At 42.6% G+C, this 16,605-nt stretch overlaps 1 non-coding gene and 1 pseudogene across 1 annotated transcript; both read left to right on the top strand.

The window, feature by feature from the left end:
* Positions 1-3,459: 3,459 nt before the first annotated feature.
* LOC120881653 lies at positions 3,460-7,224 on the top strand (annotated as a pseudogene).
* On the top strand, positions 6,346-6,418 carry TRNAG-CCC. Its single transcript has one exon. It is a non-coding gene; the product is annotated as a tRNA-Gly (tRNA).
* Positions 7,225-16,605: the final 9,381 nt, after the last annotated feature.

The raw sequence follows: 16,605 nt of genomic DNA, 5'->3' as shown, positions 1-16,605 counted from the left end.
TCTGCAGTGATTTTGGAGCCCAGAAAAAATAAAGTCAGCCACTGTTTCCACTGTTTCTCCATCTATTTGCCATGAAGTGATGGGACCAGATGCCATGATCTTCGTTTTCTGAATGTTGAGCTTTAAGCCAACTTTTTCACTCTCCTCTTTCACTTTCATCAAGAGGCTCTTTAGTTTACTTTAAATATGTATATTTACTTGAAAAATAGCAAAGTGCAGAACACAATATGTATAATATGTACTATATGTTTTAAGAACATATATATGTATTTGCTTCTATGTGCTTGTTAACCCTGGGAAAGAGAGATAAGAACTGGAGACACTGTAATTGAAAGACAGAGTGGGAGGGAGAGTTTTCAGTGTATATCACTCTGTTCTTTGTGAATTTTATGCTATATGAATATATTACCTCTTCAAGTGAAAGGAATAAAAATGGATGGACAGGAATGTGGGTAAGTAGATAGATAAATTGATTTGCTCTAAGACCCAGCCAGGAGTTTCTGCCACTCCTCTGACCATCAAAAGAAGCAGAACCAAGGGACATTTAAAAACCCAACTGTTTTCCTATCCAGAAGGAACTTCCTTCCTGATGATTACTGATGTATTCCCTGCACTTGTGTGTAATTTCCGGTTGAACTAGTAGCCTCTTATTTTCTGATACAGTATTTCAGATCCTTAACTCATCCCTATTATTTGTCCCTCCCCATGGAAGTTTGATTTCTTCATCAAGATGAAATTAATTAACTATTGCAACTGCAACAGGCTCTATGGCTAAATTCTGAGCCAAGCTATAGTCCCAAGCTATAGGTGGCTCAGACAGTTAAGAATCAGCCTGCAATGCAGGAGATTTGGGTTTGATCCCCTGGAGGAGGGCATGGCACCTCACTCCAGTATTCTTGTTTGGGGAATCCCTGTGGACAGAGAAGCCTGGTGGGTTACAGTCCATGGGATTGCAAAGAGTTGGACACAACTGAATGACTAAACACATAGCTGAAAATTTTTATAATTGAAAACTGTATTAATCAGAGTGTTAATTTTATCAATCAGATCCTAATAGATGTCTCAAGACAAAACGGTTCCATGGCTAAATAAATTTGAACTAAATTTATTAGATTTAGGTATCTCTGGAGAAGGAAATGGCAGCCCACTCCAGTATTCTTGCCTGGAGAATCCCATGGATGGAGGAGCCTGGTAGGCTACAGTCCACGGGGTCGCAAAGAGTCAGATACGACTGAGCAACTTCACTTCACTTTTATGTATTGCAGGACTTATCAGAGCCTTTAATATTACAATCTGCATTTTCAGTCTCCTAAGATGCAGAATTCTCTTCAAAACTATTTGACCACAGAATTGGAGACAGGCTCAGTTGGACTCTCTCAATAACTGGAGTCATCTAAAGGCTCAAGTGAGCTAGATGTACAAAACGACTTACTCATACATCTGGCTGTTTGGTTGTTGGTTGAGAGTTCAGTTGGGTTGTCAGCTGAAGCACCTCCAAGTGTCCTCAACAGCATAAGGGGTTGGATTGCTTACATGGCACCTGGCTTCCACCACAGCAAGTGCCTCAAGAGAACCAAGTAGACATTGCATTGCCTCAAAAGTTACGTGAATCACTTTTCTGATTCTCCGGATTCTAAATGAGTCTCTATCAGTACAGATTAGGATGGAGAGGTCATAGAACCCACCTGGGAAGGGTGTCAAAGGCTTTGTGGACATATTTTAAAACTGCCACAACTCATTATTGGTTTGATTATACAGATGGGACCAAAAATGTATTTGACCAAAAGCAATTGACCTATGCTGCTGAAAAGACAAAGTGGTAGTATACCCATTTCAGCTGCAAATACTGGGTTTCCATGAGTACTTAGAGGATGCTGTATAAACATGCATTGCCATTTAATCAAAAGCAAAGTTGGTTTATGCAGGGACCTGTTCTGGACTGTGAATCATGACTATATGTCATAGAACCACACCATGTTTTACCTGTAGGTTTCACTGACTCATTTTTTAAAATTGACAAATAAGACTCATTGCAAGATTAATTACAATGTATAATAAAGAAAGAACTGTCAAGTGTTCTATGTCAGTCTGTTTGATAATCAAACCATTTATGGCAACTACAAAGAAATGATAGCATTTCTGATCAATAAATTTCACCATGTATATGAGTACTGAAACTGCATGCTTTCTGAGACTAAAATTTGAGAAGATGAAATAATGCTCTATGGTTTACTTTGACAAATAAAATATTAAAACCCATTCATCTTTAGTATAAGAACATTGAGTTCTCTGTTTAGACCATCATTATTACTTCAATATTTCAATGATATTTGTCTGCAGAAGAGAAGTTGAACATCTAGATAAAAGAAAATGCTGACTTCCTTTACTATCTGACTAAAGGAAGAAAATACCAGAAGGATTTGATTTCATCAAGACAATAAATCAAAATTGAGGACCCCCAGTTAAGCATATTATGGTAGTGAAACTCCCTGTCAGCAAGTCTGAAGATTACATAACCGCTACAAGTAACTTCTCCCCAGTCCAATAAGATGACATTAGCAGCAACATCTCAGAGCATACTCAGTGAGTAATGCATAATTAACACATTTTGAAAAGCACGTGACTGAAGGCAAGTAAACCTTTCACAATGTCTTGACGTACAGGGAGATTTTACAGATTCAGTGAGATGAGTAAAACAGGGTGACTGAAGGAGAGGTTTGAAAAAGATGGGTTAATTTTCTAAGTGGGAAGGAAGGTATGGGTCTTCGTCCCAGATCCTTATGCATTTGGTTAAGTCAATTGGTCAAGGAGACCCAGGGTGCAAAAGTGTTTCTGTCCCCTTCAGGCTCCCAGGGAATAATGCCACCATTCACGAATCAGCACTGAGCAGGGGCAGGAGAACACATCCTCATTGGCAGGTCACAGCACAAATATCAGGAGGCTGGACCAGTGAGAGAGAGCTCAGAATTGGATGGAGGGATGGTTTGATCAGGAAAGCCAGAGTTATGAGAAAAACTAGAAACACTGGGCTTTGCCTTCTCATTCACAGGCCAGTGTGCCAGGGGCTCTTGTCACTCAACTAAGAGTTGTTGAACTCCCCAGCCTTTCACATTTTCCTTGCTACTGGTGATTCTACCCAGGATGCTCTCTGGACCTTGTTAAAGACTCAGCATACCTCAAAACTGGAAAAGACCCTAGAGATCATTTGGTTCAGCCATTTTCACTTGAGAAGTGTAGCAATTGTGCTAATTTCCTGGAGGACTTCTGAGAATCACCAGTGCTTTGTACTGGAGGCTTCAGTGACTGTTTCTCCAAGCTTCCAGCCTCAGCCCACAGACCCTCACTCTCTCAGCTTCTCCACATCATGCAAGCCTTCGGCCTCTTGGTTTCCTGCAGTCCATAGAGTGGTTCTGTTTTCCCGACCAAATCCCATCTTCCTGACAAAGTTTGTATGGAGAGATGTCCAAACTCTCCCCCTGCGTAGTGAGAGCCAAGATTGATACTTCAAAGGGAGTTCTGGAAGGAGGAAATCCCAGAGCAAGTGTGCAGTGGTGCTTGGCACAGGAATCACAAACACACTGGATCAAGGTATGCCCCAAAGGCAAGTATTCACCGCACCTACTTTTTAAAAAATATTTATTTATTTATTTGGCTACACTGAGTCTTAGTTGCCACACATGGTATCTTCCATCTTCCTTGGAGTTTTTAGTTGTGGAATACAAACTCAATTGCAGCATGTGGGATCTAGTTCTCTGATCTAGATGGAACCCGGGCCCCCTGCACTGTGAGCGTGGAGTCTTAGCCACTGGACTACCAGGGAAGTCCCTCACTGAACCTTTTAATTTCTAGTATCAGAAACCCATTGGAGCTAGCTTAAGCAAAGAGATGAGGGTTGCATTGAACCCGCATCTCTTATGTCTCCTGCATTGGCAGGCGGGTTCTTTACCACTAGCACCATCTGGGAAGTCCCTTCAATAGTATAGGGAGTTACAAGCTTAGGAAACAGAGGGCATGGGTGCCACTTGTATTCAGTTTCCTGCTCCCAAATATATATGGGAGAGGTAGAAGGATACTAAGGTGTGTCCTAAAATTAAAGGAAAAGTCAAACTTCAGGAAAGGCAGAGAAAATGGGAAACTCATGAATTTCTCTCTTCATCTTTTTTGCTTGTCTCTGCATTTCTGCTTTGTTCTTCCCTTTTACTTCAGAAAGGTTTTCTCTCTCCCAAACCAATGGAAGCAAAGATTCTAGATTGGTTTCTGCAGAAGCAGCAGCTGGAGATAGAAAGAGGGCCAGTCTCCTGCTCCAAACCTTTACTGGGGTCAAGTTCTCAAAAAATTTGAATGCAGTCAATGCACACAGAGGCAGGAGCCTCAGCCTAGAAAGAAAGAAGCCACGGCTGAGGACCCAATAAGAGAGAAGGCTGAGCTGGTGCAGAATCACCGTCCAAGAGATGCCATAGGTGCAGTGTGGAGGTGGTGTTTTCATTTTCCACAGAAAGGGGTTCTTCAATAGTATGTGTACATGCTAAGTCACCTCAGTCATGTCCGACTCTTTGTGATCCTATGGACTGTAGCCCGCCAGGCTCCTCTGTCCATTGGATTCTCCAGGCAAAATTACTGGAGTGGGTTGCTGTTTCCACCTTCCCGATACAGGGATCAAACCCGCATTTCTTATGTCTCCTGCATTGGCAGGCGGGTTCTTTACCACCAGCACCATCTGGGAAGTCCCTTCAATAGTACAGGGAGGGACTTGTATACAAGCTCAGGAAACAGGGCGTGGGTGCCACTTGTATTCAATTTCCTGCTGCAAAATGGATACCGAGTGGAGGCAATTGCTAAACCACTCAATGAAGTCAGGATGTAAGTGAAAATAAAACAAATGAAAAGGCACTCCAATGAATGTGCAAACAAAAAATCCTAGAGGGCATGAAGAAATCTCATGCTACAGAAAAAAACATCTAACAAAATAATCGGATATAAATTCAATACAGGTGAAGTCAATGTTACAGAATAGAAAAAAAAATACTTGAAAATAATTATGTTAGGGATGTTCCAGGAGACCAGTGAAGGCATAACGCTTATTCAAAGAAAGCAGGCCTCTTTTCCCCTTCCAGGGCTTCTGACCAGTCAGCACCTCCTGAGACCCCACTTCTCTCTCCCTTAAGGTCACGAGGCCCATGTAATGTGCCTGGGGCTGGTCCTTTGCTCCTGGGGGCTCTGCTTGGGTGTGGCAGAAGAAATGAACAAAGCCCAGCTTTTCCCAAATGGGCTTCACAACTCTTCATGATGGTAAGGAAAACAAGAAGATGTGTTCTTGAGGCTCGGAGCGATAAAGAAATGTAAAGATATTTGAAAATGAGAAGTTGGCCCAGGAAAAACACGCATGAGGATCATAAGTCTGTGGGAACAGGGTAGCACCCCTCACTTTCAATCTTCTGCTCAGCCTCTGGCAGTGGTTTGTTCCAAGAGGTCACTGCCATGGTCGCTCTGACTGATTTGGACCTGAAGCAGCTGCTCAGTGAGTCTCCAGAAGGAAGCCCCTTCTGTGATATGGATGATGAAAGAGATTCCCACGGGGTGGGATTGGATGCAGAATTCACAATTTTCTTTTCTCTTCAAAAGCCTACCAGTGCCCCTGGAGAAGTGCCGTGAGGAGCCAGTTCACGCTGCCAGAAGCTGAGGGACAGTGCAAAAGGCAGTGCTTCACCCAGGATATCAATGGGATCCAACTGGGCGCAGAGGTACAAACCTGGTAGCTGAGCAAGCAGATCTGTTCTGAGGCACGTGGCCACGTGACTTCATCCCTGCAGTGAAGCAAAAGGGCATCCTGGTCATACTTGCCCCAAGACTTCATCTCTGGGAACCTGTTGGTGGGGGTGCATCTGGAGGAGCCTCTACAGAAATTTAAAGAAGCTATTGGCAGGGCAATGGCATAGCAGATGGCCCAGTACCAGGATGAATGCCAGGTACACACGCAAGCAAAGACTGCAGAGATGCTGCAAGAGGAAAAAGACAAGGAGCAGAGAGAACAGATTTGTTCTGGAAACAAAGAGAAAACGGGGAGCAGAGCCCAGAAGAAAGGTCAGTGGAATGCTGACATCAGGAAGGTACTCTTTCAGGTGGGAAAAATGGGACCAGAGGATTATGATCTGTAATGAGAGGAGAGTCAGTCTAGGGAAGACTGCATGAATGGTTTGGGTGCTGAAGTCCAAACTGTCTGGCCCCAAGGCTGGGTGCACACTAGGTCTCTGTGTAAGGAGAAAGGACCACACCGCGGGTCCCTGACATCCATACTGACCGAGAAGAAAGTAAAGGCTCCTTCACAGTTAAGGCAAAGGTGGGGTTTCCCTGGTGGTCCAGTGGCTAAGACTCTGCACTCCCAGTGCAGTGGGCCCAGGTTCAAACCCTGGTTAGGGAACTGCATCTCACGCACTGCAACTAAAGCTCTGACATGCTGCAATGAAGACCTGGTGCAGCCAAATAAATAAATAGAACAAAGTCAAGGTGAAGGAAACATAGACTAAGCCTCCTAAAAAGTTCTCATTCAGGGCTTCCCTGGTGGTACAGTGGCTGAGACTCCAGGCTCCCAGTGCGGGGGTCCTGGGTCCAATCCCTGGTCAGGGAACTAGATCCCATATACCACAACTAGGGCCCTGGGGCAGCCAAATAAATAAATAAAGAACCAGAACAAGTTTAAAAAAAAAAAAGCAGTGGAAAGGTTCTCATTTTATCAGACAGAATGGGCAGCCCCATTGCTTTGTGTAAAAGTCACAGGTCTTCACGTACAAAAGTAAAAAAGAAATTTTCCTAAACCCAGTTTTCCAGACCATCACTCTCTAGCACTCTGTAATCACCCCCTCAATTCTCCAGCTGAACGGACCGTGGTACTGGAGCAATTTGAGGAGGAAAACCCCAAGAGTTCTAGCTACAAAGCGCTCTCTTGCCAGGCTCCCCTCAGCAAAGGTTTCTAGAAGAACAGTGGTCTAAATGGCAGCACCTTAGAAACCAGGCCCAAGTCAATCTTGCACACAGTCCCTGCGCATCGCAAAGCTCCATGCCATACCTTGCCTAGCTCCATTTGTTAACAGTCTCTCCAAATCTTTCTCCTTCAGCATCCATTCCTCCACAGCAGCCTCTTCAGGAGGCACTTCCATTCCCAGCAGCAGTTCTCCTAAGAACCCAGCTTTATCCTACACTTCCCTGAGCCACATGGAAAAATGTTGATCCGCCAGCTCTTCAGGGCTACCTTACACATCTCCCCTTGCTGGTTCTAGCTCCCAACACAAGGTTTCCTCCAGCAGTTGTCCTATGGAAGAACAACAATCCAGAGTTCCCCTTCTTCCCAACAAATTGTTCCCATGAGTATATCCTCCCTGCATGGCATAGTCTGTCAATGGACATGTCCTGAGTCCACAATGAACAAATCTCAGTTCCGTAGAAGCTGGCCAAGTGTGTTAGCTGCTCAGCCATGTCCAACTCTTTATGACCCCATGGACTGTAGCCCACCAGGCTCCGCTGTCCATGGAATTCTCCAGGCAAGAATACTGGAGGGGGTTGCCATTTCCTTCTCCAGGGGATCTTCCTGACTCAAGACTCAAACCAGGTCTCCTGCATTGCAGGCAGATTCCTTACCATCTGAGCCACCAGGAAAAGCCCATGGAAGCTGGCCTTGGGGGTCCAAATGGAGATTCTAGTGATGGGAGCTAAGGAGGAACAAAGCTACTGACCTTGTCCCTGAAACCCATACTCCTCAAAAGGAAGTTTCCTGGTGCTCTGAACTTCGTATGTTATGCATGTTGCTAGACGGTTCATGGAAAGACAAATCCTGGGATGGAGAGAATTCTGAGTTTGGAGTGGCATATGTAGTTCTGAGTTCCCTCACTATGATAGATCAGTTGGTACAACTGCATTTTAAATCTGGTAAACATCTTGGCATTTGGTCAGAGTAGCTCATGGAGTCCCATAGGCCAAGGGCTCCTTCAAGCCACAAAAGGATTCATGAGATGGTCATGGTATCCATCTCATCCACAGATACTGTGTTCAACAGGACAAAAACCTGGCCTAAAGCCACGACTGAAAGAAGTAGCTTTGTCTCTGAAAATATTTTCAGGGCATATAATACATACTCATTGTAGGAGGCCAATTTCTCCTCTGAACATGACAATGAAGCTCTTTTAGAGACCAGTAGATCCATCAATTGCAAGACAATTGTGATAGGCCTTTTAAAGACCCTTATGTTGGGTTCAGCTTTTACCATTACCATTAAATGCACTGGACAGAATAGGACTGTTCATGGCATGTCACATTATGGGAAGACATAATTCCAGTGCCTTTAGAGTGGAGAAGAATTACCTAACTCACACCCTCCATTTCAGTCCTCTGAGCACTTCTCAAAGACCTTTTTAAAAAGATGTCTGTTTTTGAGACAAGCCAGTTTTACTGAGTTGAGCTTTTTATTTATTCTGTAAATTTGTGCAATCTTGACTTAAAAGATTATCTAATTCCAGAAAACTTTATTCCCAACCTGGCCAGAGTGCCAGTTATTTTTCCCCTGGAGTTTATACAGGTGAACCCCAGGGCTACAAAGCCCCTGTTGGTCAAATCTTCATCTTTATGGGCAGAGGTCAAGTGGCTCAGTGGTAAAGAATCCACCGCAAATGCAGGAGATAGAGAAGTGGGTTCAATCCCTGGGTCAGGCCACTCCAGTATTCTTGCCTGGAGAATCCCATGGACAGAGGAGCCTGGAGGGCTGCAGTCCATAGGGTCCCAAAGAGTTGGACATGACTGAGCAACTGAGCACGAGCAAACGCATGAAGAGTTAATTCAAGTCATAGATAGATATCCTGGTTTGTTTTATTCTGAGAAATCCTCTTGGGTGGGGCCATAGTAACAGACCTTTATGAAGTATCTGCCAGATAGAAATAAGCCTTGAAGTCCTGGAGTTTTCCGAGCACTGGAGGATATGTAAACATAAGGTTAGCATGCATTAAGCTTGAAGGACGGTTCAAGGACAGATAAATATTCCAGACTTCCCAAGCCACAAAGCTGTTCACTAAACTAGTGACTGTTTCACAAAGGCCTTTAGAGTGTTTATTTGTACCTGTGAAATGTGTAGCACAAGATGAGTTTGAACAGTCTGCTCTAGCCAAGTGAATTCAAATATGTTAAGTGTAAACTATCTGGGTGAATTTTATGGTTATGTAATTTATGCAAAATCCATAATATGGTAGCCTCTATAGAACAACTGACTCATTTTCTTCCACAAATAAGTTATTTTGTTCAGTTGCTAAGTCATGTCCAGCTCTTTGCAACCCCATGGACAGCAGCATGCCAGGTTTCTCTGTCCTTCACTATCTCCTGGGATTTGCTCAAATTCAGGCCCATTGAGTTCGTGATGCCATCCAACCATCTCATCCTCTGTTGTCCCTTTCTCCTGTCCTCAATCTTTCCCAGCATCAGGATATTTTCCAATTAGCCGGCTCTTCACATCAGGTGGCCAAAGTATTGGAACTTCAGCTTAAGCGTCAGTCCTTCCAATTCAGAGTTGATTTCCTCTAGGATCGACTGATTTGATCTCCTTGCTGTCCAAGGAGACCACAGTTGACAAAGTAATTATCCAGCACCACAGTTCAAAAGCATCAGTTCTTTGTCTCTCAGCCTTCTTTATGTCCACCTCCCACATCTGTTGAAGGCAATGGCAACCCACTCCAGTACTCTTGCCTGGAGAATCCCAGGGACGGGAGCCTGGTGGGCTGCTGTCTATGGGGTCGCACAGAGTCAGACACGACTGATGTGACTTAGCAGCAGCAGCTCACATGTGTACATGACTCTTGGAAAAACCATAGCTTTGACTAGTGCATCTTTGTCATCAAAGTAATGTCTCTGCTTTTTAATACGCTCTCTAGGTTGGTCATAACTTTTCTCCCAAGGAGCAAGTGTCTTTTAATTTCATGGCTGCAGTCACCATCAGCAGGGATTTTGGAGTCCAAGAAAATAAAGTTGTGACTGTTTCCACTGTTTCCCCATCTATTTGCCATGAAGTGATGGGACATCTATTTCTGCTTTATTGACGATGCCAAAGTCTTTGACTGTGTGGATCACCACAAACTGTGGAAAATTATTATAGAAATAAGAATACCAGACCACCTTAGAGCCTACCTCTTGAGAAATCTGTATGCAGGTCAGGAAGCAACAGTTAGAACTGGACATGGAACAACAGACTGCTTCCAAAAAGGTAAAGGAGTACATCAAGGCTGTATATTGTCACCCTACTTATTTAACTTATATGCACAGTACATCATGAGAAACGCTGGGCTGTAAGAAGCACAAGCTGGAATCAAGATTGCCAGGAGAAATATCAATACTCTCAGATATGTAGATGACACCACCCTTTATGGCAGAAAGCAAAGAACTAAAGAGGCTCTTGATGAAAGTGAAAGAGGAGAGTGAAAAAGTTGGCTTAAAGCTCAACATGCAGAAAACGAAGATCATGGCATCTGGTCCCATCACTTCATGGCAAATAGATGGGGAAACAGTGGAAATAGTGGCTGACTTTATTTTGGGGGGCTCCAAAATCACTGCAGATGGTGAGTGCATCCGTGAAATTAAAAGATGCTTACTCCTTGGAAGGAAAGTTATGACCAAACTAGATAGCATATTAAAAAGCATAGACATTCCTTTGCCAACAAAGGTCCGGCTAGTCAAAGGTATGGTTTTTTCCGGTAGTCATGTATGGATATGAGAGCTGGACTATAAAGAAAGCTGAGTGCCGAAGAAATGATGTTTTTGAACTGTGGTGTTGGAGAAGACTCTTCAGAGTCCCTTGGACTGCAAGGAGATCCAACCAGTCCATCCTAGAGGAAATCAGTCCTGAATATTCATTGGAAGGACTGATGTTTTAGCTGAAACTCCAGTACTTTGCCACCTGATTTGAAGAACTGACCCATTTGAAAAGACTTTGATGCTGAGAAAGACTGAAGGCAGGAGAAGGGGACAACAGAGGATGAGATGGTTGTATAGCATCACCGACTCAATGGACATGAGTTTGAGTGAACTCCGGGAGTTGGTGATGGACAGGGAAGCCTGGCATGCTGCAGTCCATGGGATCGCAAAGAGTCAGACACGACTGAGTGACTGAACTGAACTGAACTGAACTGATGGGACCAGATGTCATGATCTTAGTTTTTTTGAATGTTGAGTTTTAAGCTAACTTTTTCACTCTCCTCTTTCACCTTCATCAAGAGGCTCTTTAGTTCCTGTTCACTTTCTGTCATAAGGGAGGTATCATCTGCACATCTGAGGTTATTGATATTTCTCCCAGCAATCTTGATTCCTGCTTGTGCTTCTTCCAGCCCAGCGTTTCTCATGATGTACTCTGCATATAAGTTAAATAAACAGGGTGACAATATACAGCCTTGACGTACTCCTTTCCCTATTTGGAACCAGTCAGTTTTTCCATGTCCAGTTCTAACTGTTCATTCTTGTTTCTCAGAAGACAGATAAGGGGGTCTGGTATTCCCATTTCTTTAATAATTTCCCATAGTTTATTGTGATCCACATAGTCAAAGGCTTTGGCATAGTCAATGAAGCAGAAGTAGATGTTTTTCTGGAATTCTCTTGCTTTTTCTGTGACCCAGTGGATGTTGGCGATTTGATCTCTGGTTCCTCTGCCTTTTCTAAGTCCAGCTTGTACATCTGGAATTTCTTGGTTCATGTATTGTTGAAGCCCAGCTTGAAGGATTTTGAGCATTACCTTGCTAGCACGTGAAATGAGCGCAATTGTACAGTAGTTTGAGCATTCTTTGGCATTGCCTTTCTTTGGGATTGGAATGAAAACTGACCTTTTCCAATCCTGTAACCACTGCTGAGTCTTCCAAACTTGCTGACATATTGAATGTAAGCACTTTAACAGCAACATCTTTTAGGATTTGAAATAGTTCCACTGGAATTCCATTACCTCTACTAGCTTTGTTCGTAGTGATGCTTCCTAAGCCCCACTTGACTTCACACTCCAGGATGTCTGACTCTAGGTGAGTGACCACACCATCGTGGTTATCTGGGTCACTAAGACCTTTTTTGTTTAGTTCTTCTGTGTATTCTTGCCACCTCTTCTTAATCTCTTCTGCTTCTGTTTGGTCCTTGCCATTTCTATTCTTTATTGGGCTCATCTGTGCATGAAATGTTCCCTTGGTATCTCCAAGTTTCTTGAAGAGATCTCTAGTGCTTCCCATCTTATTGTTTTCCTCTATTTCTTTGCATTGTTCACTTAAGAAGGCTTTCTTATCTCCTCTTGATATTCTCTGGAACTCTGCATTCAGTTGGATATACCTTTCCCTTTCTCCTTTGCCTTTTGCTTCTCTTCTTTTATCAGCTATTTGGAAGGCTTCCTCAGACAACCACTTTGCCATTTTGCATTTCTTTTTCTTGGGGATGGTTTTGGTCTCCACCTCCTGTACAATGTCATGAACCTCTGTCCATAGTTCTTCAGGCACTCTGTCTACCAGATCTAATCCCTTGAATCTATTTGTCACTTCCACTGTATAATCATAAGGGATTTGATTTAGGTCATACTTGAATGGCTTAGTGGTTTTCCCTACTTTCTTCAATTTAAGTCTGAATTTTGTAATAAGGAGCTGATGATCTGAGCCACAGTCAGCTCCCAGTTTTGTTTTTGCTGACTGTATAGAGCTTCTCCATCCTTGGTTACAAAGAATATAATCAATCTGATTTCAGTGTTGACCATCTGGTGATGTTCATATGTAGAGTCATCTCTTGTGTTGTTGGAAGAGAGTGTTTACTATGACCAGTGCATTCTCTTAGCAAAATTCTGTAAGCCTTTGCCCTGCTTCATTTTGCACTTCAAGGCCAAACTTGCCTGTTACTCCAGGTATCTCTTGACTTCCTACTTTTGCATTCCAATCTCTTATGATGAAAAGGACATCTTTTTGGGTGTTAGTTCTAGAAGGACTTGTAGGTCTTCGTAGAACTGTTCAACTTCAGCTTCTTCGTCATCAGTGGTTGGGGCATTGACTTGGATTACTGTGATGTTGAATGATTTGCCTTGGAAGCAAACCAACACAATTTTGTCATTTTTGAGACTGCACCCAAGTACTGCATTTCAGACTTTTTGTTGACTCTGAGGGATACTCCATTTCTTCTAAGGGATTCTTGCCCACAGTAGTAGATATAATGGTCATCTGAATTAAATTTGCCCATTCCTCTCCATTTTAGTTCACTGTTTCCTAAGATGTTGATGTTCACTCTTGTCATCTCCTGCTTGACAACATCCAATTTACCTTGATTCGTGGACCTAACATTCCCAGTTCCTATGCAATACTGTTTTTTACAGCATTGGACTTTATTTTCACCACCAGACACATTACAGGGAGGAAAAAAGAGGGAAGGGAAACCTCTAAGCTAAAAGAAACTTAAGATACATATCAACTGAGTGCAATGTGTGAAGCTTGTTAGGATACTAATTTGTAGAAATAAACCTTTTTTAATGAGACAATGGGGAAAATTAGACCATTTATTCAATGTTTGATGAAAAGAGGAATTGTTTTAATTTTTTAGGTATGATAATGATATTGTGGTTAGGAAGGAAAGGACGGAGGGAGAGAAGGAAGGAAGGAAGGAAGAATGTGGCTGGCTTTTGTTGCCAGTTCCTGGGAGGTAACCTCTAAATCCTTGATGTTTCCTAAGTGACAAGAATGTCTTCATTATTCACGGTGGGTCCTTTAGACCCTGCCTGATAGTTTATGTCAAAGAGATGACTCAGGGTAGGGACTGGCCACACCAGAAAGACCAACTGTGAGTCTCATGGTTTCACCCTGAGCTCTGGGAGCAGAACGGGGCTGGAGATCAAGTTCAACCACATGGGTGATGATTCAATCAATAATGCCTACATAATGAAATCCCAATAAAAGTCTGAACATCAAAGCCTGGGTGAGCATCCTGGGTTGGCAATACTCCTTGCACATATTGCCACATAACAATGCCAAGAAGGTAACTCATCCCTGTGTCCATGAGAACTTTACATTTGGAACCCTCCCCATCCAAGAGTCTGCCCTGTCTATTTCTTCTAATTTGTATCCTTTTCCTGTAATAAAAGTGGTTGTGAATATAATAGGTTTCTGTGAGTTTTATGTGTCCTTCTAGCAAATTATCATACCTGAGGATGGTTTTGAGAAAACACTGAACTCATAGTTAGTGTCAGAAGGACAGTTAGAAAGAAAAGAAGCTCTTGTCTTTAAAGATACATAAGGAAAGATATAAAGATGAGTTAGTATGTCATGGATTTACTGAAAAAATAGTCTGGGACAGTGGGAAGAAGGAAATCAAGAGATAGATGGAACAAGATTAGCCATGTGTAATCACAGAAGCTGGGTGCTGGGGTTCATGAAATTATTTTCTCTTCTTTTGTATATGTCTTAAAATTTCCAAAATAAAAATAAGTAGTCATTCATGGATATGAATCCTTATTTTATGGATCCTTATTTTATATGATATGGTAGGTGGAATTCTAAGATGTCTCCCAAGATCATATGCCCATGGTACACACACACCTTTTCCTAGTTATTTATTCAAACACAAAGGGAGGTAGTACTGTTTAGGGGGTTTGCAGATGTAACTAAGATCCCAAATCAGTTGACCTTAAGATAGGGAGATTGGGAATTTCCTGGTGATCCAGTGGTTAGGACTCAGTGCTCTCAGTGCCGGGGCCTGGAGTTCAATCCTGGTTGGGGAACTAAGATCCTGCAAGCTGCATAGTGCCGACCAGGGGTAAGGGGGAGTGGTGGAGGGAGGAGATTATCCTGGGTGGGCATGACCTAGTCAGGTGAGGGATTGAAAAGCCTCTTCCTGAAGAAGAAATTCTCAGTAAGATAGATTTGACTCATGAGAGAGATTCCAAACACGGGAAATTCTTTGAAGATGGCTTTGAGACCAGCCTCTGGCTGACAGCCAGCAAAGAAACAAAGACCTCAGTCCTACAGCTGCAAGGGACAAAATTCTGCCACAACCATGTTATCTTTCAAGAGGAGTCCAAGTTCCAGATGACCACATGGACAGTTCACACCTAGATTTCAACCTTGTAAGATTCTCAGTAAAGAAGTCAACTATTTTGTACAAGAGTTTTGACCTACAGAACTGTGAACTGATAAATCTGTGCTGTTGTAAACTGCTATATAATTTGTCACATGGCAGTAGAGAATGAAGGTGCACAATCAAAAAATAAATTCTAGTCATGAAAAATAAAACTTGACACCTTTCTAACCAAATACAGAAAAATATATTTGTGACCACAGTAGAGGGAAGGATGTCTTAACATACCAAAAGCAAGATTAATAAATTCAACTATATCAAAATGACAAACTTCTGAACTATAAAATGCACCAAAAGATGCAGTGTAAAGAAAATTCATGGACTAAGAGATGCCATTTGTAAGACATAAAATTACAAATCATATTTTTATTTTTTTATTTTTTTTAAATTTCTTTATTTTTAATTTTTACTTTACAATTCTGTATTGGTTTTGGCATAGATTGACATGAATCATATTTTTAAAAGAAACTCAGGGAAAAACAAATCAACAGAGAAAAACAAGAAACAAGCCAACAGAATATGAATTAATAACTCACATAAGAGAAAGCTTCAATTCAGTTCAGTTCAGTTCAATTGCTCAGTCGTGTCCAACTCTGCGACCCCATGAATCACAGCATGCCAGGCCTCCCTGTCCATCACCAACTCCCGGAGTTCACTCAGACTCACAGCCATCAAGTCGTTGATGCCATCCAGCCATCTCATTCTCTGTCGTTCCCTTCTCCTCCTGCCCCCAATCCCTCCCAGCATCAGACTCTTTTCCAATGAGACAACTCTTCGCATGAGGTGGCCAAAGTACTGGAGTTTCAGCTTTAGCATCATTCCTTCCAAAGAAATCCCAGGGCTGATCTCCTTCAGAATGGACTGGTTGGATCTCCTTGCAGTCCAAGGGACTCTCAAGAGTCTTCTCCAACACCACAGTTCAAAAGCAGCAATTCTTCGGCGCTCAGCTTTCTTCATAGTCCAACTCTCACATCCATACATGACTATTGGAAAAACCATAGCCTGGACTAGACAGACCTTTGTTGGCAAAGTAATGTCTCTGCTTTTGAATATACTATCTAGGTTGGTCATAACTTTTTTTCCAAGGAGTAAGTGTCTTTTAATTTCATGGCTGCAATCACCATCTGCAGTGATTTTGGAGCCCCAAAAAGATAAAGTCTGACACTGTTTCCACTGTTTCCCCATCTATTTCCCATGAAGTGATAGGACCAGATGCCATGATCTTCGTTTTCTGAATATTGAGCTTTAAGCCAACTTTCTCACTCTCCTCTTTCACTTTCATCAAGAGGCTTTTTAGTGCCTTTTCACTTTCTGCCATAAGGGTGGCGTCATCTGCATATCTGAGGTTATTGATATTTCTCCCGGCAATCTTGATTCCAGCTTGTGCTTCTTCCAGTCCAGCGTTTCTCATGATGTACTCTGCGTATAATTTAAATAAGCAGGGTGACAATATACAGCCTTGACGTATTCCTTTTCCTATTTGGAACCAGTCTGTTGTTCCAT

This window comes from Oryx dammah, unplaced genomic scaffold (genome assembly GCF_014754425.2).
Source record: "Oryx dammah isolate SB20612 unplaced genomic scaffold, SCBI_Odam_1.1 HiC_scaffold_23, whole genome shotgun sequence".
In the NCBI taxonomy this organism is placed as follows: Eukaryota; Metazoa; Chordata; class Mammalia; order Artiodactyla; family Bovidae; genus Oryx; species Oryx dammah.
Note: the sequence above shows the minus strand (reverse complement) of the source record. Positions and strands in the feature narration are given on the sequence as shown.